At 34.8% G+C, this 23,182-nt stretch overlaps 1 long non-coding RNA gene and 2 pseudogenes across 1 annotated transcript; all 3 read right to left on the reverse strand.

Moving 5' to 3' along the window:
* Positions 1-8,758: 8,758 nt before the first annotated feature.
* LOC146937782 (uncharacterized) lies at positions 8,759-10,143 on the reverse strand. Its single transcript, XR_015031037.1, has 2 exons — positions 9,281-10,143; positions 8,759-9,194 (listed from the first exon to the last, which is right to left on the reverse strand). It is a non-coding gene; the product is annotated as an uncharacterized LOC146937782 (long non-coding RNA).
* Positions 10,144-15,728: 5,585 nt separating this feature from the next.
* On the reverse strand, positions 15,729-17,009 carry LOC146937783 (uncharacterized; annotated as a pseudogene).
* A 37-nt stretch (positions 17,010-17,046) lies between these two features.
* Positions 17,047-18,699, reverse strand: LOC146937784 (uncharacterized; annotated as a pseudogene).
* Between the last annotated feature and the right edge of the window lie 4,483 nt (positions 18,700-23,182).

Below are 23,182 nucleotides of genomic sequence, written 5' to 3' on the forward strand. Positions count from 1 at the left end.
CTATTGGAAAGATATCACAAATATCAACAACTTTCATGTTTACAACAAAGAACAATTCTGTTTTATCTTGGTTTTCGGGTGTCAAACATTGATTACGTTTGAACCTTTTTAACCGGTGATATCTTATTTTTTCTTGGGACGGGAAAAAGTAAGCAAAACCCTTGAGAATCGAGGTCCGGGAGTTGTTTTCGCTACGGGAAGGTGTTAGGCACCCATAACGACTATAGTATCTTATAGGAACCGTCTTTACTTTCTACGCGCGCGCTTTATTTTTAAATGCTATTTGAAAATGATATTTACACCTAAGAGTTTTCTAAGTCAAGAATTGGAGGGAGAAGAATGTGTTTGAATTTTTATTTTATTTGAATTGAAGGAATTTTGATTCCTTGCCTACGTACCCGTTTAAGGGATCAAATCCACCGTAGTTCTCTCTCAAAAATATTTTTGTTTTTGTTGGTTGATTTTAAGTTTGAAAATTGGAATTTGAAGAATGAGGAAAAGAGGCCTCAAGGGCATAAGATTGGAAAAAGTGAGGTGGAATTAGTTATTTTGCAATGTGAAAGTCAAAGTATGATTAAAATTCATTAAAATTTGATTAAGAAAATAAAAGAGAATACAATGGGATTTTGGATCCCAAGGTTTATTATGAAAAAGATTTGAGTGATGTTGTTCATATATTTTTTGAAAAGAGGTTTTTCTAAGTGTAAATCCTAAGCATTCATCTAAACATACAATCCTACACATACATCTAAACATGCATAACCTAGCCATATATCTAAAGTGAGGTGTGTGCATGTGTCGGTGCTTGTGTCGGTGTACATCATTAGAGTCCATTGTCCTTTACATCATTGGCCTAGATACATTCTATGGTCTTGCAAGAATTTAAATTGCATGAAAGTAAAGTACAAGAATTCCTAAATGTTACATTCTAAGTCTTGGTAAAAATTTAAATGTATAAGAAATAAAGTGAAGGAGGAGATGAAGTATGGAATGCTCATGATGTATGAAATATGAAGTAGAATGGTTAGTGAATTTAAGGCACAAAATGATGGAAAGATGGACAAGGATATACTAAACAAAGAATAGTAAAAAATGACAAGAATAAAGGTGTCAAAATGTAGTAAAAATTCACCATAACCTCTCAATAAGTACATGACCTATAATTTCCTTATTAAGGTAGTTTTCAAAGAATTTTATTGTAGCCATAACATGGGAATATACTCAAGTTAAAAGGTATGATATATATTTTTTAGACACATTTGACACTTTGTTTTCACAAGACTTGCAAAACAAGAAACTAACAAATCAATCATGCAACTGTGGAGTGAACATAACAAAACAGTGGCAAACACATCTTAAAATCGCATGTTAAGTCCCCATATCATGCATCCATGTATCATGATCAAAATCATAGCAAAGTTCCTCAAAAAATTAACAAGAAAAGTAAAGAAGTAACAAAAATTAATACACATATTTTTATCAAATTTTATTATGCAAAAATATTATAAAAAACACCAAGAAAATTATCAAGAACTCATGGAAATTTATTTGGAATTTTTGCACAAAAATTTGACATGCAGGGGGTGTAAAAAGCAAGGTCCAGTGGTGCACATAGCAGGAAATCCAAAACAAACGAAGGAGTTAAGCCCAACCCAAACCTGCATGGATCTTGGATTCTCAGGGAATTCAGGGGCCGTTGGATTGATCCAGATGGATCAACCCTAGATCCAACGGCCAGGAAACGAAGGGAAGCGAACCAAATGAACCAGACCGGTTCAAAGGGCTTATATAAATGCCCAGTGACCGGTCTAATTCATTTCTCACTTCTCGTTCTCTCTCTTCACTCGTTCTTCTCTCTTCTCTCTCTAAAACCCTAACCTAGCCGGAAACTGGGGAGGACGGCGGAGGACGACGGAGGAAGATGAAGATTCATTGGAATCTTCATCTTCTCCGACGATCTGATGCTACTTTTTCAAACTTTTTACACAGAAATGTTCGTCTTCCTCCCCTGTTTACGGATCTACGGTTATTTTTGTGAAATTGTGATGAAAACGAAGTAGATTGGACTTTGAACTTACGGTTTCTAGGGTTTTCAAACTTTTTCTGATCTTCTTGAAACTAAACTCTAATCTAACCTATTTTCTTCGCTGATGATGATTATAAACTTGGATTCATGAAATAAACGGTGAATCTTGAAGAATTTACATTTTAGAGTTTCGGTTTCAATTCTTTCTTGAATCTTTTCGAAGTTTTTGCTTCGATTCACCGTTTATTTATGCTTACAAGCCTTCGATGATGATTTAAAACGGAAAACGAAAAGGTTTTGTGGTTTTACCTGGACTTGATTGGAGATTCGAACGAAATCCTCAAGAGAGCTTCTGATTCTTCTGGTAAGCGCTTCGTTTTTTGTTCGTCTTCTTCTTCTCTGGTTCACTTCGAATGATTTCGCTCTTCTTCTCTTTCTCACCACTGTGATCGCTCAAATTCTTTGAATTGGAGCTTGAATTGCAGTGGCTAGGGTTCAATGATGAAGATTCCTCAGTGAATCTCTGAGAACTGCCTTGAATTCATTGCAATTGATTGAAATTTTTGTTACTGGAAAGTTAGGGTTTGTGTGTGTTCTTCGTGTTCTTGAAGAATTCTGAGATTTTGATCTAACTGCCAAGAGAGAGAAATTTGTTTGTTGTTTCTGTGATTCTGATGATGTGTTCAATTCTGAATGGGACTTGTGAAGATTGGATCTTTTATAGCTGACATGTGTATTGCCTTGACCAATGGACTTGTGACACCTGGACTGGACTTGAGATATTCGGCCTTGCTGGGTTTCTTGTTTTAGGGACCTCTTTGCAATTTTCCAGAACTTAAGGGACTAACCTGCAAAAAAAACACTAAGGACCATTCTGCAAAATTGTTAAGACTCTGAGACTTGAAGTGTAATTGACCAAAAAGGATTAAAACAAGAAGTTTGACCTAAAGGAAAAAAAGAAAGAAAAAAAAATTCGACTCAAAAAGGACCTAAAAGAAAATAAAATGACACAAAGGGACTAAAATGCAATTTTTGGAAACTTTAGGACTAAAATGAAAAAATTAATAAAATTGAATTAAAAAATGTAATTTGAGATAAACGTAAAGTGAAACCAATAAAAAACACAAAATGGACTAAAACGAACCAACTACTTAAATGAGGTACTTTAAAGTAACCTCTCTCTGTCGAAATTTCGTGTGAAATGACCAAAATGCCCCCTAGGGACTAAAACGACTAAAAATGACTCAGATGCAATTTAAAAGTGGTTTTTAACAGAGAAATTAAAGCAAGAGCTTACACAAGTAAAATTAAAAGACTCAGAGACAATTTTTGGAAATTAAACAGAGTTTTAACACATGAAAGGACTAAAATACCCCTAGGGGCTAAACTGACTCGAAATGACTTCAAATGCAACCTTTAAAATGGATTTTGACATGAATTGAAATAGAAACTTATTCAAACTATTTGAAAGGACTCAAACAATTTTTAAAGGACTAAAATGAGCTTGGATACAGGAAATGACTAAAATACCCTTTTATATGAATTTTGCAAGTAATATTGAAATAAAATGCAGAGAAAGATGTAATTGATCAGAGACAGTTCAAATGACTTGAAATGCAAGAAAAGAATGAAGCTAGTATTTTTAGGTCCAAAATTAGGGTATAACAAATTCAAAACAGAAACATATGAACAAAACGCAAAAACATGAAATAGAGAATGCTGTCACCGTACAATTTTGCTAAGACCTCCCTGTAGTATTTTCATCATAACTCATAGACCAAACATTATTTTCACGTCAAACCAAAGCCACTAGAAAGCTAACAAAATTATCTACAACTTTTATGTTTACACCGAAAGCTAATTCAACACGGAAAGGGGTGAAAAAGACACAAGAACGCAACAATCGAAGTTCTGACAGCACGCAACGAAAGCACAACAAGCAGTCACCCATGAGGGGCTGCCTTGCTGCGCCCAGGTGTGGAAAACTGCGCCCAGGCGTGGGAAGGCAGTAGCCCACCTGCGACGCAGCTCTGTGCAGTCCCATTTTTTCGGTTTCACCGTTTCGTCCGTAAAAACCTAACCGTTACTCCGAATCCGATTCCGTTTTCGCCTACGCGTTCTATTCGACAAATCCTATCATATTTTACTGAAAAATCATATTTTTAAATCTCCAAATCAGCTTATCCTAGAATAACTTATTTCTCAAAAACACTTAAAATCACTTTTCCTCAGAATCTCAACTTTTCATCCATTCTCATGTTTCTAACCATTAAACTACTTCTAATAACATTCCTATAGGATATCTAAGGTTCGTTCATGATTCTCTCATCAATTCTACGGTTCTTCATCATCTAATCATCAAAATCGCTCATAAACCCTAATTCTTAAACTCACCGACTTCTCATCTAATCATATGTTTTAAACCTCAAAACTATTCCAATAATCATTCTACGGATTATCTAAGAACTGTTCACAGTTTCTACATCAATCTAACAATTTTCATCCATTAATCCTCAATTCTTCACTCAAAACCCTAATCCTCTTAATCTCACAAACTCTCCCCAACTTTGTTAGATGTAATCTAATGATTTAACAACTTAATATTAAAGCAAGATAGTCTCACCCTTACCTTAGATTAATTCCTGAATCAGCGGCAACGTTCTTCTTTCCTAAGGTCTTCTCCTCTTCTCTTGACTTTTCTCTCCTCTTCTCTTCTTTCTTGTTCTCCTCTTTTCCAAAAAGCGGTTTCCGGTAAACTCTTTCTAACCTAAGCTTCTCTATTTATAATACTAAACGCTCTTCCTAAATCTATTTTGGCCCAACAACTTATTCTTCTTTCTATTCTTACCCCCTTCTTATTTCTCTTACACCTCAAAACTACTCTATTCCTCATAATCTTATGTATTTCTAAATTAAATATATCTCTCCCCCACTTAATAATAATAATACACCAATAACAAATATATCTCTAACAAATAACAAATATATTTCTACACCAAATAATAAATATATCTATAACAAATAACAAATATATTTCTACACCAAATAACAAATATATCTATAACAAATAACAAATATATTTCTACACCAAATAACAATTATATTATGCTAGTAAATACCAACATATAACATAACAAAATATCACATAAATCATGTAAATCATACCAATCATATAAATATATTCTAAAACTAATTAAAATAATTAAATAAAAAGGAGGGCGTTACAGTAACACCATATTTGAGTGGTCATAGTACCATATTGATAGTTTGGAGAACTAAGGGTTAGAATGGTGGAAACACCATATTTGAGTGGTCTTAGCACCATAATAGAATGGTAATAATACCATATTAAAGTGATTTCAGTATTAAAGAGTGGTCTTAGTACCATATTTGAAGGTGTAATTCTCGTACGGTTTTCTACGGTGCAGTAGTTAACCGCACAGTTGTAGCTGGGCTTGTTTTATCCTGGAGGCGGCGTGGTTGATAGTCTGCTTTGCACAATTTTGGGCAGTGCCACGAAACGTCTTAAAGAGAGCGACCTGGTCGTGACTCAACCTAGTAACAACTTCGGTAGATAATAGAATTTGGAAATTCAAATACAACAGTTTGGAAATCCAAAAACAACAATTCACCTAAAACCCATGGCGACGGCAGTTTTGTTGTTTTGAGGCATGGATGGTTCTTAAAAAACCCCTTAGGATGGGTTCACTCCAAAGGTGACGGTGAGGTTAGCTCACTGATCGGCGTTGATCGTTTGATGCTTATGCAGTTGCTGCTTGGCGATGCTATTGGTCTTTTTTTTCCTGGTTATGCTCTAGAGTTGCTGCATTTGCTACGTGGAGTTTTGCTTGAATCTGATTCAATCCTTTGTATTGAATTTGGACTGTTTTTGGCTAGAAATGGCCAATTACTTGTTGTTTGTGTTACTGCAAGCTGTGGGATCGGGAAACTGTTACCGTGTTGGCGGTCAGTTTTAGTTACCGTCCTTTTAAAGATGAGTTTGACTCGTCTATATTTTGTTTAGATGTTCGGCACGTTTACACACCAATTTCTTTTGTGATCCCGATTTCGTTCGCCGGATTGGATTCGCGGGGTTATGCTTCTGGTGTGTATCCTTCCTCGCTATGCATATGGTTTCATTCAACTAGATTTGGTCTAGTAAGTTTTTACCATATTTTGTTATTATTGGTTGTAATACCTTTTTAAGGATGTATATGTGGTTGCTGGTCAGGTTCATGCCTCCAGCTTATTGTACTTTCTTTTATTTATAGTATTTTCTTTGCTTAAAAAAAATTGAGATAAGTTATTTAGTCTCTACCTAAAAATCCGTCAGAAAATATAATGTCTTTGCGATAACAACGTGCGCCATCATTTCAAAAGGGCATTAAAGTCCCTAATATAATAAGTGTGTTTGATCTGTTAAAAAATGAAGGATATGACATGACATGACAACTCTAATTGTATAATGTTTGACTTGTAAAATTGTTTCACGGATAGGATAAATCGGAGACAATAGACAAGACAAAAATTAAAATTATAGTCCATTAAACTATAATATAACTCTTTGTCCCAAGTACAAGTTATTTAAAATTTCAAAATAGTTTTTTTATCCACAAAAAATTATTCAATACCATAAAAATTTGTTATGTATTGTTCTGCTTTATATTATGTTATTATATCATGTGTTGTTCTCTTCCGTTGAGCGCTAACTATTTAGTGTGTGTTTGGTATGACGGTAGCGAGAATTGATTTTGATAGAATGGAGTTTGAAAGAATTGATTTTGGTTAAAAATGAGTTGGGTGTGAATTGATTTATGTTTGGATACACTTATTAAAAGTGATTTTTATGAGTTGATGTTGTTTGGATAGTTTGAATAAAAATTGATTTTGAATGTGTAATGACCAAATTACCCTTTTAACTGTGTTTAAAATTAAATATCCTATTCTTAATTTAGATAATCATTTGAATTTATCTAAAACCATAAATGGATTTTTATTGGTTGACACATTTATTTTAAAATGAAATCAGTTTATGAGAGTCTTTTTAAAAATAAAAAAAAAATCATTTGACATATTTTTAAAGAAAAACGTTATTCTCATTATAAAAAAAACTCGCTTAAGCTAAGACCATCTACAATGGGGAGTCCTTCCCCTATTAAGCACCATTGTATATAAACACCCCCTTTGTGACACCAATGAATATGGTGCTTATGAAGGTGGGTGCTTGTATAGGCACCCTCTCTCTCCTATTACTCATGGGCCCCACATGTACAATTAATTCTATTTTTTTATATATATTTAATTATTGTATTATTTTGATATTAAAAAATAATTATATAATAGTTGTAAATAATAGTTGAATTTGATTCCCTTAAAAAAAATAGTTGAATTTGAATTTGCTTGTAGCATAGCCGTTGGAAATTTTAGTTGACATTTCTTGTATTCAATTACTCCTTAAAAAAAAAATCTGTACTTAATTACTTTATTTTTTCCTTCTTTGAATTTGTTTGTTTTTTTAAATAATTTATAATTAAATTATTTCAATATTTTAAAATTATATAATTATGAATGAGTATAAAAATTATTGTTAAAATATAATGATATAGAGTTATTGCTGGGACCCAATTAATAATTATTTTAAGGTGCTGGGTTGGAGAGATTGAGTGCTTATTACGTATTAATTATAAAATGAATGACGTGTACAATCGGGACCCATTTAAGCACCCAAATGGGGTGCTGCATTGTGGATGGTCTAATGGGCTGGGTTAGGTAAGAAAATATAACATGCCCAATTATTGCTTCATCTCTAACCTAAACAATGAAATATGGCTGCAGCCTAAAACATGAAACAGATGATACATATAATCAAAATTACATAACTGCACATGGCTATGAAAGGGGCAAAACTGGTAAATCAAGTTGGTTTGTTGCAGAATTGATTACATGAAACGTTGAAGCTTGAAATTCCTGCTTCTCTCAAACCCGCGTTTAGCTTAGAAAAGTGAAATACTAGAATTGCTTTTTGTTTTGTCCAAACATCATTGAAAAAGGTAAACTCCGTTTGGCTTTTGGATGGCAAAAACGCCATACCAAACAGCTACTTAGTAAATCAAACGCAATAGACAATTTGGTCTTCTAACAGAATAAAAAATCTTAAATAGTTACTTTTTTCAATCAATTGTTCTTTTTTTAACCTAAAAAAAAAAAAGTAATGTTCACTTTATAAACTAGAACGCCGACCCGTGCAACGCACAGGTCTCACGGGCAGGAATAATTTGATACATAATAAAACGAATAATTAATAAAGTTTTTAGTCCCTATAAATATATCAAATTTAGTTTTTAGTCCTCGTAAATTTTTTTGATAGATTTTGGTTTCTATAAAAAATTTCAGCACGTAGTTTAGTCCCTATTAAATTAAAATTTATTTAATTATGCTTAAAATTTTAAATTTTTTAATCATCTGTTACATACTTGTTTAAAACATTATAAAATGTTCCTTCGCTTAAACACATACTAAGCAAAGGCAAGCATACTAACTTGGTTTTATCAATCTGTACTTTTAATTTAACATGTGAATGCGTGGGATCTAGTTACTCAAGCCAAATCAGTATTGGGTTTTCTTCATCAAGCATACCAACTTGGTGAATGACTATCTAACATTCAGAAAAATATTAACACCTTCCGGAGGTAAATCTAAAAATAAATTTCGTACATTTAGAGGTCGAAGCGCTAATAAAAGACAATGATAATAAATTGTTGAATTAATACTTATGGCAATGAATAAATTTATTTAGGTGGACTGGAAAAAGTTTCCTTAGCTAAGTAAATATAGCCGACACAGCAACTTGAAGAAAATTAAAAACCAAACTGTAAAAAACAAAAGGAAAAAACACAGATTATTTAATGTCTGATTTATGCAGATTGAAGGAATTCGATAACAAAGCAAACGGCTCTAGCATTCGAGCAAGCTAAACATCTTTGTCGTCCTTGTGCTCAATTTTGACACGAACAACTCTGGTAGGTTTTGTGGCCGACGTCTGGCCAGCTTCATCATCATCAACAGCCACATAGTCAATGCTTTTAGAGGACCTCTTAGCACCTGTTTTGGTGGTTGGTGTGTCAATCACACATGTATTGCTGCATGAGTCCTCAGCCTCTGGTACATCCTGCAGACATTGGCGGCAAACAATTTGATCAATTGTGTTACGAATTAAACCTTTACGGACTCATGAAAGATTAATGTAATAATTACCATCTGAACATTTGAATTGTTTGGCGCAGCACAATCCACACTAAGCTCAACAACAGATCCATCGTCGGAGTTATTAATTGTATTTGTTTCTCTACTGACTTTAGTCTCGTAGAGCTAACGTGCCTGCATGCACCTTCCATTCCACCGTAAAGACTCATCGCCACTGTATCAGAACACTTTTCACCACTGTTGCCTCCATCGATTCCTCACCGAACAGATCAGTTACCATACATTGATTGATTAGTAACTAATTTAGTAAGGGAACCATAGTTTCAATTATAAAATTAAAAAAGTATACCAAAAATTATATTAGGAGAATACCAGCACACAGATTTTTTAGCAAACAAATGAATAGTCACGTAACCGTTTAAAATTCCAGTGTAAACTTAAAAATGTCGTGATTTTATAGGAACTAAACATATTTATTTATAAACATAAAATTTCATTAGATATAGATAAAGAAACTATAAATTGTAATAAGTTAAATATAAAGTATGTAAATAAATTAAAAATTAAAAATATAATTATGTCTATATATACTATATTTTATTACCGTGTTTTTTAAATTCGTTTAAATATTATTTTAATTAATGGTTAAGAAAAGGGAAAATTTCTTATACGATATTTAGTGTGACAATAACAATAGTTAAATATCATAGTAATATGAAATCATGAATATAAATATGATAAAGGGCGACAACGGATTATACCCATGTTGGAGAATCGACTTAAACTAAACAATTTTAGAAGCTACTATGCATGTGTTTGATTATGCGGTGACCAAAATTGAGTTTGATTGAATTGATTTTATATATTTTTTTTGAAAAATAAAAGAAGGATTATATTAATTGGAAATGGATCCCAAATTTCTTTTGGATTTTCTTCTACCCAAATCTTATTTAAAAGACTTAAACGCACTTTTGGCCCCTAACTTTATCGTAGTTGCAATTTTGGTCCCCTATTAAAAAAAAACCACTTTTTAACCCCCTAAGTTTACCCTTTTTTTTCAACTTTAAGGTCCCCTTAATCTTGACTCTATCAACGCCCACGTGGCTCATCACTTAAGTGAGTTGGACGCCACATGCATTATTTTTCAATTAAATTTAAAAGAAAAAGCCACATGTGTATATTATAATTAAAGAAACAAAAAAGAAAAAGGTAATGGGAAGGGGCGCACGTGACAATCTTCATCTAAAACACAAACAACGATGTGAGCAGCTCAACATCTTATAACATGAACAACAACAAACCACTTATTATCAAAAGAAAAAAAAACTATGGTCCTCTTTAGAAAGAATTTATCAGGCCACACTCATGCTTTCTCACCTACCATTTCTTCTTCTTTTTCATGGATAAGAAAATTCAAGGATGAAGGTGACATTCACAGCCATGGTCATGTGTATTTATAGTTATACCGTATGAAAGAAAGAAGTAACAAACAACACCTTTGTGTTCTTAGTAAAGTGGATGAAAAAATGGGGGGAAAAAAATTAGGTTTAGGGTTACCTTTACGGATTAAGCATTTACCACGGTTTAGGGTTTATTTTTATCGAGAGAAACAGGTTTAGGGCTTCGTATATATAACCAAAATATTTGCTTCATAAAAAAAAGGCGAGGATAAGAATAAAATTTGTGCGATGCATTTTTTTAGATGGAATTTGTTATGTTAAATTGCAATCGTAAAAGTGTAGAAAATATTTGTTTCAAAAAAAAAAAGGAGGATACGAATGAAATTTGTTAGGTTAATTTTTTTTTTTGAAAGGGAAATTTGTTAGGTTAATTAATAAATAAGGATTCGGATGGCCAAAACTATAGGAAAACAAATTTCGGATTTAAGTGAATTGATAACAAATTTCGGATATGACCAAAATTATAATTAGAGATAAATATGAAATAGTTGTTTCGGAAAATAGAAGAGATAAATACGAAATAGTTGTTTTGGAAAATAGAAGAGATAAATATAATATGATCAATGGCTAAAATTGAATGGCGCCTAAATGCGCAAGATCCAATGGCTTAGAAAAGTGGATGAAAAAATGGGGGGAAAAATTAGGTTTAGGGTTAGCTTTACGGATTAAGCATTTACCACGGTTTAGGGTTTATTTTTATCGAGAGAAACAGGTTTAGGGCTTCGTATATATAACCAAAATATTTGCTTCATAAAAAAAGGCGAGGATAAGAATAAAATTTGTGCGATGCATTTTTTTAGATGGAATTTGTTATGTTAAATTGCAATCGTAAAAGTGTAGAAAATATTTGTTTCAAAAAAAAAAAGGAGGATACGAATGAAATTTGTTAGGTTAATTTTTTTTTTTTTGAAAGGGAAATTTGTTAGGTTAATTAATAAATAAGGATTCGGATGGCCAAAACTATAGGAAAACAAATTTCGGATTTAAGTGAATTGATAACAAATTTCGGATATGACCAAAATTATAATTAGAGATAAATATGAAATAGTTGTTTCGGAAAATAGAAGAGATAAATACGAAATAGTTGTTTCGGAAAATAGAAGAGATAAATATAATATGATCAATGGCTAAAATTGAATGGCGCCTAAATGCGCAAGATCCAATGGTTTAGAAAAGTGGATGAAAAAATGGGGGGAAAAAATTAGGTTTAGGGTTAGCTTTACGGGTTAAGCTTTAGTAAATAAGATTATAATTAGAGATAAATATGAAATAGTTGTTTCGGAAAATAGAAGAGATAAATACGAAATAGTTGTTTTGGAAAATAGAAGAGATAAATATAATATGATCAATGGCTAAAATTGAATGGCGCCTAAATGCGCAAGATCCAATGGCTTAGAAAAGTGGATGAAAAAATGGGGGGAAAAATTAGGTTTAGGGTTAGCTTTACGGATTAAGCATTTACCACGGTTTAGGGTTTATTTTTATCGAGAGAAACAGGTTTAGGGCTTCGTATATATAACCAAAATATTTGCTTCATAAAAAAAGGCGAGGATAAGAATAAAATTTGTGCGATGCATTTTTTTAGATGGAATTTGTTATGTTAAATTGCAATCGTAAAAGTGTAGAAAATATTTGTTTCAAAAAAAAAAAAGGAGGATACGAATGAAATTTGTTAGGTTAATTTTTTTTTTTTTTGAAAGGGAAATTTGTTAGGTTAATTAATAAATAAGGATTCGGATGGCCAAAACTATAGGAAAACAAATTTCGGATTTAAGTGAATTGATAACAAATTTCGGATATGACCAAAATTATAATTAGAGATAAATATGAAATAGTTGTTTCGGAAAATAGAAGAGATAAATACGAAATAGTTGTTTCGGAAAATAGAAGAGATAAATATAATATGATCAATGGCTAAAATTGAATGGCGCCTAAATGCGCAAGATCCAATGGTTTAGAAAAGTGGATGAAAAAATGGGGGGAAAAAATTAGGTTTAGGGTTAGCTTTACGGGTTAAGCTTTAGTAAATAAGATATGGTGAATAATATATGTAGTGTTCCCAAATTTCTCACATTTTTATGTTCTAGTAACGACACCATAATCAGTGACAAAAGATAATTCATCCCTAATTTTTCTCCATCATGTTTAGTTAAAGAAGTTATAACTTTGAGACAAAATTTGTAGGTCTCTTTTTTTTTGGTTACACAGCTAACAAAGAAACAAAAAAAGACTAGTGTCTCAGGAACAAAGTCCTGGAAGCATCATTCCGTAGGAAAGGACGGAGATCTTCTGGTGGCGAAGGGTGGAGAAGAAGACTAGCATCTGAACTTGCTCCTAACTTGGCCAAAAAGTCTGCACATTGGTTACCTTCGCGGAGAGTATGGTGGAGCGAATAGTTCGCTTGAGACAACTTGTCTTTGATGTCTTGAATGAGAATTGCATGGACATGATACTTCGATGAATTACCGGATATGAGGTTGATAGAGAGGAGAGAATCCGAGTAGCAGACCAACTCGGTGATACCCATATTCGTAGCTATAGAGAGACCGTGGAAGATGGCAGTTAACTCAACTTCTAGGATATCTGAAGAAGAAGGAATGAAGCCTGAAAACCCAGTCAGGTAGAACCCAGCACTGTTACGAATTAAACCTCCAAAGCCTGCACGAATTGGATCACCAATACAACTACCGTCTACGTTTAAAATGGCACAATCAAAATTTTCGTTATTCCATCTAATGTGCCTATCAGAAGAGGCAGCAGGAAATGACTGATAGAAACAGAATTTAATGTCTTCTACGGTGTTATAAATCTGCGACAGCAACCTGTTTAATTGCATGACTTCATCATTCAAGCACATGGTGTTGCGGTATCTCCACACCCACCACAAACCTGAAGCGAACAAGTTAGCAAGCGATTCGTTTAGCCTATCCTTGATCCAATCCTTGACACTGGAAGCCGCAAAGAAAGAAGGATCAGAAAATCCAATTTGCTGCCAGATTTGCTTCGAAAACCTGCAATCACGGATGCAGTGAAACACCGATTCTTCCGAATCTCCGCAACGAGTGCAAATAGTTGTCGGAGCAATGTTTCTGTGATGGAGTAAAGCTAACGTCGGTAACGAATTGTGAAAAATTAGCCAAATGAAGAACTTATATTTTTCAGGTATTTTTTGTTTCCAAATCCATGTCCAGGAAGTGTTATCAGAGTGAGCTTCTTGAGAGGAGAGCAGCCAATTATAACCGCTTTTTGTAGTATAAGTTCCATTTACGTTGTGATGCCAAATAAAGATGTCATCTATAGCATCGTTGAACCTGAGATTGCTATTGTTGATAAAATCAGCCACGGCAGGAGGGAGAGGAGTATACAACAGCTGAGAACTTTGACCATTTGTTGTTATAACGTCCTTAACAGTAAGGTGGGTATCATGAATGTCAATGACGGGAACAAGGGATCCAAGGGGGCCAAAATCACTCCAAGGGCTGAACCAAAAGGAAGAAGTTCCGGAACCTGCGCGCCACGAGTAACCGCTCTTTAGAACATTCTTCATGGGAGAGCTGCTAGCGATGGATGACCAAGTGGGAGAGCTGCTAGCGGTGGTGGAAGCCTGAAGGAAAGCCAGTCCAGCTGAATACTTCTTCATGAAAATATGAACCCAAAGCTTATTATTAGTTTGAATCAAATCCCATACCAATTTCCCAAGAAGACAAATGTTGGCTTCTCTCGCTGTCCGTAACCCAAGACCTCCTATTTGGTTAGGCTTGGCTATTTTATTCCATCCGACTAAATGGACCCCTTTGTCATTTGGACCTTTCCAGATAAAATTGCGGGATATTCGATCAATATCATCACAGATGCTTTGAGGGAGCCAGTTAATTTGCATGTAGTAGGTGGGGATAGAAGAAAGAACCGAGGAAGCAAGTGCCAATCTGCCAGACCTATTGAGAAGTTTGTTCTTCCAAGAAGCAAGCCTTGTTTGCATTTTTTCAATAATAAAATTGAAATCGCTTTTTTTCGGGCGCCCTTTAAGAATCGGAAAACCCAAATATTTATCGAGCGAAGTAGTGCTTCTAATGCCAGATAAGGAAGTAAGATTGGTGATTTTTTGATGTGGAATACCTGAAGAATAAAAAGCCCTTGATTTAGAGAGATTAATCTTGAGGCCAGACGCTTGACTGAACTTATCAAAAAGATCTTTGATGAACCTAACTTGAGAATTTTTTGCTTTAGAGAAGAGGAGGACGTCGTCTGCGAAGAGAAGGTGTGAAAGATGGGGGCTGGTTGCATACATCCTAATAGGTTCCCAGGTACCTTGCTGGACCGCATTGTTGATAGCAAGAGAAAGTTTTTCCATGCAGAGAATGAAGAGATAAGGAGACAATGGATCACCTTGTCTAAGCCCGTGGGTAGGCTTAAAGGGAGGCAACTTGTTTCCATTCCAAAGGACAGAGAACGTTGAAGAAGTAACACAATGCTTGATGAGCTTTATTGTGGCATCGGGAAATCCGAAGTCATGAAGGCAAGAAGTAAGGAACTCCCAGTTTACATTATCAAAAGCCTTCTCGAGATCAAGTTTGAATGCAACAAAGCCTTTCTTTCTTTTGGATCTTCGCATGAAGTGGACAATTTCCTGCAAAACAATAGAGTTGTCAGAAGTGCCCCTACCTGGCAGAAAACTGCTTTGGTAGGGGCCAATAATATTATTAAGAATCGGCCTGAGACGGTGAACAAGGACTTTAGTGATGATTTTGTAGGTTATGTTACAGAGGCTGATTGATCTAAAGTCTTTGTAGGTTTTTGGTTGGTCAATTTTTGGGATAAGGGCAATGAGGGTGTCTGCTATGGTAGGATCGAAATGACCAGATTGGAAGGCTGTGGAGACAAGGCGGAAAATGTCATCACCAACGATGTGCCAATACTGTTTGAAGAAAATACATTGGAAGCCATCCGGGCCAGGAGATTTGTATGGTTTCATGGAGTTAAGAGCCGCTGAAACTTCTTCTTTGGTGATGGGTTTGGTGAGGGAATTTCTACCATCATCATCAATAGTGGGGTGGGGACCTACATGGAAGTGACGGTTTTGGTGTTGGTGAGAACCGCGAAAAAGATTCTTGAAAAATCTTTGAGCTTCTTCTTGGAGAATGGAGGTGTCAGAGGACCATATACCATTTGGAAGCTGAAGCCTGTGGATTCTGTTTCTTTTCCTTCTAATAATCGTTTGGGCATGAAAAAAAGAACTATTTCTGTCACCAAATTTCACCCAGTTCTCCCTTGATTTCTGATACCAAAACATTTCTTCTTGAAAAAGGATATGGTTATATTCATGTTGGAGCTCCTTTTCAATGAGGGAATGTCTTAGAGAGTCAAATCTTTCAAGATAATTTTGTATGCCTTTGAGCCGATTTTCAATGTGTTTCTTTCTTTTGAAAATGTTACACGAAGACATCATGATTGAATGAAATAGAATTTTCTCTAACATTATTAAGAGCAACAATGGTGTTGTGATTAGCAGAATTCCAAGATCTTCTTACCAAATCAGCATACTCCCCATGATCAATCCAGGCTGCTTCAAAACGGAAAGGTCTAGGTCCCCTAGCAAGAGGAAGGCCACCAAAGCGGAGAAGGAGAGGATTATGGTCAGAGTGAAGCCTACAAAGCACTTCTACGAAAGCTTCAGGAAAAGAGAGTCTCCAGCTGATGTTAGCAATACATCTGTCAAGCTTCTTAGAAAGAATACGGAGACCATTGTGATTGCGGTGCCAGGTGAAACGCCCTCCGATAGTTGTAAGGTCCAAGAGATTACAGTCATCCATGAAATTGGAATGGAGTGCCGCTCTTGTATGATTAAAAATTCCCCCTCTTTGCTCGCTTGGAAGAATTGTTTCATTGAAGTCACCTATCAACATCAAGGGTCCGGTTAAGGTACGGTTGAGATTGGAAAGATAGTTCCAGAAGGGGGTTCTCATGGTGTGATTAGGGCTAGCATAGACGCACGTACAATTGGTTATTGCATCTCCATGGCTTAAAGAAAAAGTTATGGAGTATTGGTTGGATTCTATTATGGTGGATGTAGAATTTTCTGCTGAATGCTTGAGGAGCCAGATACCTCCTGAGTGGCCATTAGCTTCAATTATGTGCTCAGGAGTATAACTATTATTGATTCAGAAGGTGTATAGTCTTGCAAAAGGGACATGAGTTTCAAGGATGGCTATAAAGGAAGGTCTGTATTTTCTCATAATCTCTTTCAAATGTCTTTTAGCTTTACTGTTATAGGCCCCTCTAATATTCCAAGAGAGGATAGTAGTGTCTAGGAGAGCTTCCATTAAAAATGGACAGAAATAAAAGACAGAAGAAAGAAGACTAGGTAACCATGTCTTCCTCCTTTGAGGTTTCTTGGCCATCATCACTGTCAGCTAAGCCAACTTCAGTATCACCATGCGTTACGGTTTGCATATTTGGAGCTAGAGCAATGTTCTCTTTGATTAAAGGATGTGGGGGAGAATTTGATGGGAGGATAGTAACTGAGTTGGTAATTTGTTTGGTGGTAGCTTGGTCAGAAATGATAGGGTCAATTTGGTACACTTGATCATTTGTATGGGTTTCAGGCATGTGTTGTTTCGTTGTGGAAATTTTTGCGAGTGACATGTCCCTAGTGTTTGGGGTGGGGACCGGTTCAGGAGTAGGGCCAGCTTTGGGATTATTTGAGGGTTGACTTAAAAGGGACATGGTAAGTGGCTCAAAAGTGTCTTCTTGTCTGCGCCTTTTAGGCACATAGCTGCTGTTGCCACGTGTAAATGTTGAAGGTTTGGACCAGTGGGGTAATTTGTCATTAGTGGGGCCAGCTTTGGGTTGGTTGACTAGAGAAGATAGAACATTGTACCTGTTTTGCTTCTGAGTAACGTTTTTGGGAGCATTGAAAGCATGTTGATTTGTGAATTTCCTTTTCCTTGTAACTACCAACCAATCACCGTGCAGCAGGTGATTCTCATCATTATTATTGATTCCTTTTTCCGTTTCAGCCGCTGTATCTTTAATGCCTGCAATGATGTTGTTTCCGTTTTGGTCTGATGCCAATGATTGAGAGTTAATATTGTCCGGGTTGGGTTGTGTCGGGTTGGGGGATGGTTGGGTCGGGTTGATGGTGTTTGCTTGGTGATCGCCGGAAGTTCGATGGCGGTTTTGAGCAACCGGTTCAGCAGCAGATGGTTTCGAACTACAGTTTCTTCCAAGATGACCATAGCATCCACAATTGGTGCAAATTAGGTGTAATCCTTCGTATTGGACCTTGTACCAATGGTCGTTAACCCAAATTTTCCCCACCACCGGAACAGTGAGGTCAATTTCCACACAAACTCTAGCAAATTTACCTCTTTCAACCTTTAAAGTGTTTGTGTCAACCTTAATGGGCCGACCAATCGCAGTTGCCATGGCAAGAAGGAAACTCTCATCGTAATAAACAAGGTTTAATCCTGGAAAACGTACCCAGACCACCGTGCGATCAACCTTGGCATTTGGTGAAGCGAATTCGGGAGACCAATGGGTAACTGCAAGGCAGTGATCGAAGATTAGCCATGGTCCTCCGGTTATGACTTTTTCTTTGTCCGCTGCTTGGTCGAATTTCACCATGTAGAAGCCATTGTCATTGTCCATGATATCAAAACCTCCTTGAAGCTTCCATATTTTTTGGAGACGCTCTCTCATGGTATTGTAGCCAATGTTTTTCCCCGACAGTTTCACAACCAAAGCATCTTTCCAAGGCATGCAGAGTTCTTGGAAAACTTGTGGCTCGATATAGATTTTAGGAAGGAGGCGGTTACCGTCTTCTAATTCTATTCAAACAAGTTTCTTCTCAATCATATCTTGCCGTTCACGGATAGGAATTTCCTGGGTAGATTCTAGCAGTTTGTCACGAAAGGATGGCTTATGGGATGAGGGCTTTTTGGGATCGGGTGGCTTTTTGGTTTGTTGCATGTTGGTTTCACTATGGGCAGAGAACACAAAGTCCATGTTCATGTTCTTTGTAGGTCTCTGATTTCAATATTTCTTGTTGTGTCCAATTCATGTGTGGCTAATTGAAAAAGGGATTGCCCCAGTGCCCACCATCACCCTCGTTAATTAATCTTTAAATTTTGAATATTTTTCTTTCATTCAACTGGATGGGCACATAACCTGGTCACATGGGTTTGTCAACTCTCTTGCTAAGTATTGACTCTTTAAAAGATGAGATGAAGATCATGAAGATTATTCATTTTTCTATTTATGGTTGGTGACTATACTCTATGGCATGGCATTTATAATTCTTTATTTAAATAAAAAAATAGTTTTTTTTGAAGAAATTTTTAAATAAAAAATCAATTTAATCCTCAACATTCTCTAATTTAGTTTTTAAACTATAAAAATGTAAGAAATAGTCATATAATATATAAAACTCGTCAATTTAATCATTAATGCATATCAAATGCGCTAATTTTGATGATTTTTTGTGGTGGTCGGGATTTGAATCTCGAACCTTGCATATATTATGCATTGTCTCTACCAACTGAGTTAAGTTCACAAGGACAATTTTGATGGATTTGATATACTTTAGACGTTACTTATATATAGTTTAGAGATTAAATTAAACAAATGGATAGATTAACAACAAAATTGATAAAAATTAATTAATTCCTTTTGTCTTTGTACAAATTTGAATTCTCTAATGCAGCTCTCTATTTCTCTTTATTTTATCTAAATTTGTATTAGACTTGATTTTCTTCGGGCTGAAAGTCAGCCACTTGCATTCATAAAAAAAATAACATGCACATACTTTTTATTTTTTTTTTAGAAAATGACACTTATTTATAGCATTTTATTTATAATAATTTGTAACATACAAGTTGGTACATCAACAAAAGTTTAAAAACGTGCTAAAATTTGATATACTCTTCCAATTTAAAGGAATAAATATTGTTTATTTTTGCTAAAAAAAAAAGGCAAAGCAAAAATTGGAACTACTCTTATTAAAACATAAACAACCTCATTGGTTTGTCTTCGATTAAACTCAACGAAAGTTTTCAAAAGAAGATGTAAATAAACGTTGGATACATAAACAACCTTATTGGTCTGTCTCCGATTAAACTCAACGAAAGTTTTCAAAAAAAGATGTAAATAAACGTTTGGATTCTAGCATTATAGAGCCTAATTCAATGCTTCCTTTGTTGAAATGATCAACCATGTTATTTTAGTCAAGTAAAAAATCAATGCTGCCTAACCGTAAATTATGAACCAACTTGATAGCATCAAAGAGACTAAGAACTTCTGCAACATCCACAATGCATAAGGGAGACAAACACAATGTTTTAGCAAGAACAAAGCTCCATTCCTCATCACAGATGCACATACGGTATTATTTTTTATTTTGTACTATATACTTTTTGTATCATATTAAAAAATTAATCTTTTCTTATTTTTTTTTTATCCTTTTTATAATTGTTTTTCACTTATTTATAATTTTAAGTTATTTCTTCTTCACTTATTTATAATTTTAAGTTGTTTCTTCTTTTACAAAGAAAAATAACTTATGCTGCAAATGGGCCGAGGGAATGTGGACCTACGCCACATGTATGGACTTAATGAGTATTTTAAAATGAGATTTACTCTTACCACGCTCATTTTCTAAAAGTATACTCTCCAAATTTATCAATCCGGACCATTAAATATATAATTATTTTTGCATTAAGAGGGCTAAATCTGGAAAAGAAAATGTGTGTTTCTTTCGTCTTCTGTCCAAATAGATAAAGGGTTATTCTAACAAGTTCAATAAAAAGTTTCTTTCTTAGACTTTTAAACAAGTGTCCAATGGCCCATTGATATTTGTTAGCATTTCCTATAAATAAATCAAGACAGAAGTCATATTTGTTTTTTGGTTAAATATGTTTTTAGTCGTTATAAAATTACAAGCTTTCAAGTTTCGTCCCTACAAAAAATTTATTCACTTTTAGTCCATATTAGCATTTTATAGGGACTATTTTGTATGATTAAAAGTATTCATTTTTTGAAAAAAGTTTTCAAAATAGGGACTATTTTTACAAACTACAAATATTTTTGGAAGACTAAAATTACCATTAAAATTTTACAGGGGCTAAACTTAAAAACACATAATTTTGTAGGGACTAAAAACATATTTAACCCTTTGTTTTTTGTCCTTGTAAGCTTAGCTCAGTTGGTAATAGAGATGGCAATGGGTACCCATTGGGCAGGGTACCATAGTGCCCGCCCCCATACCCGCATTTTAAGAAAATCCTCATACTCGAGCCCATACCCTCATGGGCAATAAGTTTGGTGTCCGTCCCATACCCTATGGATATATAAGTGTCCGTACCCGCACCCATTACCCCCACTCTCACAACAAAAAGATAATAAATAACAAAAAATATCACAACATAATTAAAATATGATATGAAATCTATTAAACCAACATATAAAATATTACACATCATATTATTTAGCCAAATAAAAAGCATATAAAATATAAAAAAAACAAGGGCATATTATAATAAATATCAAAGACTTAAGATTAATTAACTAAATTTAATATAAATAAAATTATTGGTATTGTCTATATAATGTGCGGGCATGGGCGCGGGGTGGGCACTAGAGTGCCCGTACCCGCACCCGTACCCGTTCAAATTTGCGGGCAATTACCTGTGCCCAGGCCCATACCCAACAATGCGGGTATTTACCCGCCCATCGTATGTATTTTTTGTGGGTGTCCATTGGACTTGGGTCCAATTGCCATCCCTAGTTGGTAAGGACAATACATAAAATATGCAAGATCGGCGGTTCAAACCTCGGCATAAAAAACCATTTTTAAAAACCGTGAAGGTGAAAAAAGAATGAGTAATACCTCAACTTCGTCCTTGAATTTTCAAAAATCAGTCCTCAAATTTTACGAAATATCTATTTAGTCCTTGAATTTTCAAAATGTCAATCAAATCAGTCCATCCGTTAAGTTGGCCTGTTAACGGAGGTGACGTGTACCGTTAATTGCTTACAAGGCTTGCCACGTCAGATGCCACGTAAGCAGGGACTAATTTGGCCAAAAATGATGAAATTACCAAGGACCAAATTGATTGATTTCCCGAAAATTGCAAAATTCCAAACATATCTTTTTCCTCCAACGTCTCTTTCTCATGAATGACTTTTTCTTCCCCAAATATATAAACTTGGAACCCTAATGTTATAATTTGTCACCTATAGTTCAAAATCCCCAAAATTTCTTCCATGAATTGATGACAAAGTTCTTCCCCAATTCAAAAAACTTAAAACCCTAATTTTTTTGATTCAATTCGAAATCCAAAAATCAGTGGTTATTGTTGAAGATTTGGATGGGTGGCGGACGTATGGGCAAAAACAGCTACAACAGTTGGTCTTCATCTTCAAGCTCTATGTACAATGGTGATGTGAGAGTGCTTCAATGTTGGTGTCCTAGAATATGTGCGGTAAGAAAAGCTAGCACTCTCAATAACCCAGGAAGGCCTTTTTATGCCTGCCCACTGCCAAAGGTTTGTTTAACAATGGTTATGTGATGTGTGAATGTTTTGTTTAAATTGTACTGATTTTAAATTTTCTTTGTATAGGATGATGGTGAAAATTGTCAATTTTTTGTCTAGGTTGATGAAACTGAAGAACTAGGTTATTTCAAAAACAATGGTGCTGGTAATGGAAGAAATGCAAGGTTGATGGAGAAGCCAAAGGATAGTGGCAGAGAAGAGGTTTGGAGGGCGCAGGTTGATGGATAAAGTTGATTGTGTAGGAAGTGAGCTTAGGTTGATTAAGATATTGATAGGAGTAATTTGTTTGATTGAGTTGTTTAAAATGTTATTGTATTATGACAAGTTTGTGTAATGTTGTAATGAAAAGAGGTTGTCAATGAATGAATTCAACACTTCTGTTAAAATCTTTCCATCAAATTGGTCCTTCTGTTGTATGTCTATCCATCATATCGATCCCCAAATTAGTGAAAATACCATCAAATAAGTCCTTGAATTTTCACAACATATATCACTGTGATCCTTGATGCATACATTTTCTGAACAAAGTAAAAAGTAAAAGGCAGACACTTTGATTGTAAAAAGACAGACATTTGCATACCATAATAAGTCATACATTTGATGTTCATAAGTCATTACATAGCCAAAAAAAAGAACATTACATAGCCATCAAGTCATCAAGTCATTTGATGTTCTTAAGTCATTACATATCCAAAAGGCATAAATTAAACAAGTCCAAAAAGCATTAATTAAACTAGTCAAAAAACATAATTTAAACAAGCATCACTACTTTGGAAATCATGGGGTTGGAATAAACTCCATGTATTGGGGTTGATTAGAAGCGGATGACCCGTAATTTGGATTTGAAACTCTAATAACTCCAAGAGCAGTTGGATTTTGTGGAGTAGGACCCCTCAGTGGTGTTTGTTTATGCCTGTCATTTGAAATCATTGGTCTTCTCATGC

The sequence above is a fragment of the Medicago sativa genome, chromosome 3 (genome assembly GCF_051527215.1).
Source record: "Medicago sativa cultivar Bolivia chromosome 3, Bolivia_mono, whole genome shotgun sequence".
NCBI lineage: Eukaryota > Viridiplantae > Streptophyta > Magnoliopsida > Fabales > Fabaceae > Medicago > Medicago sativa.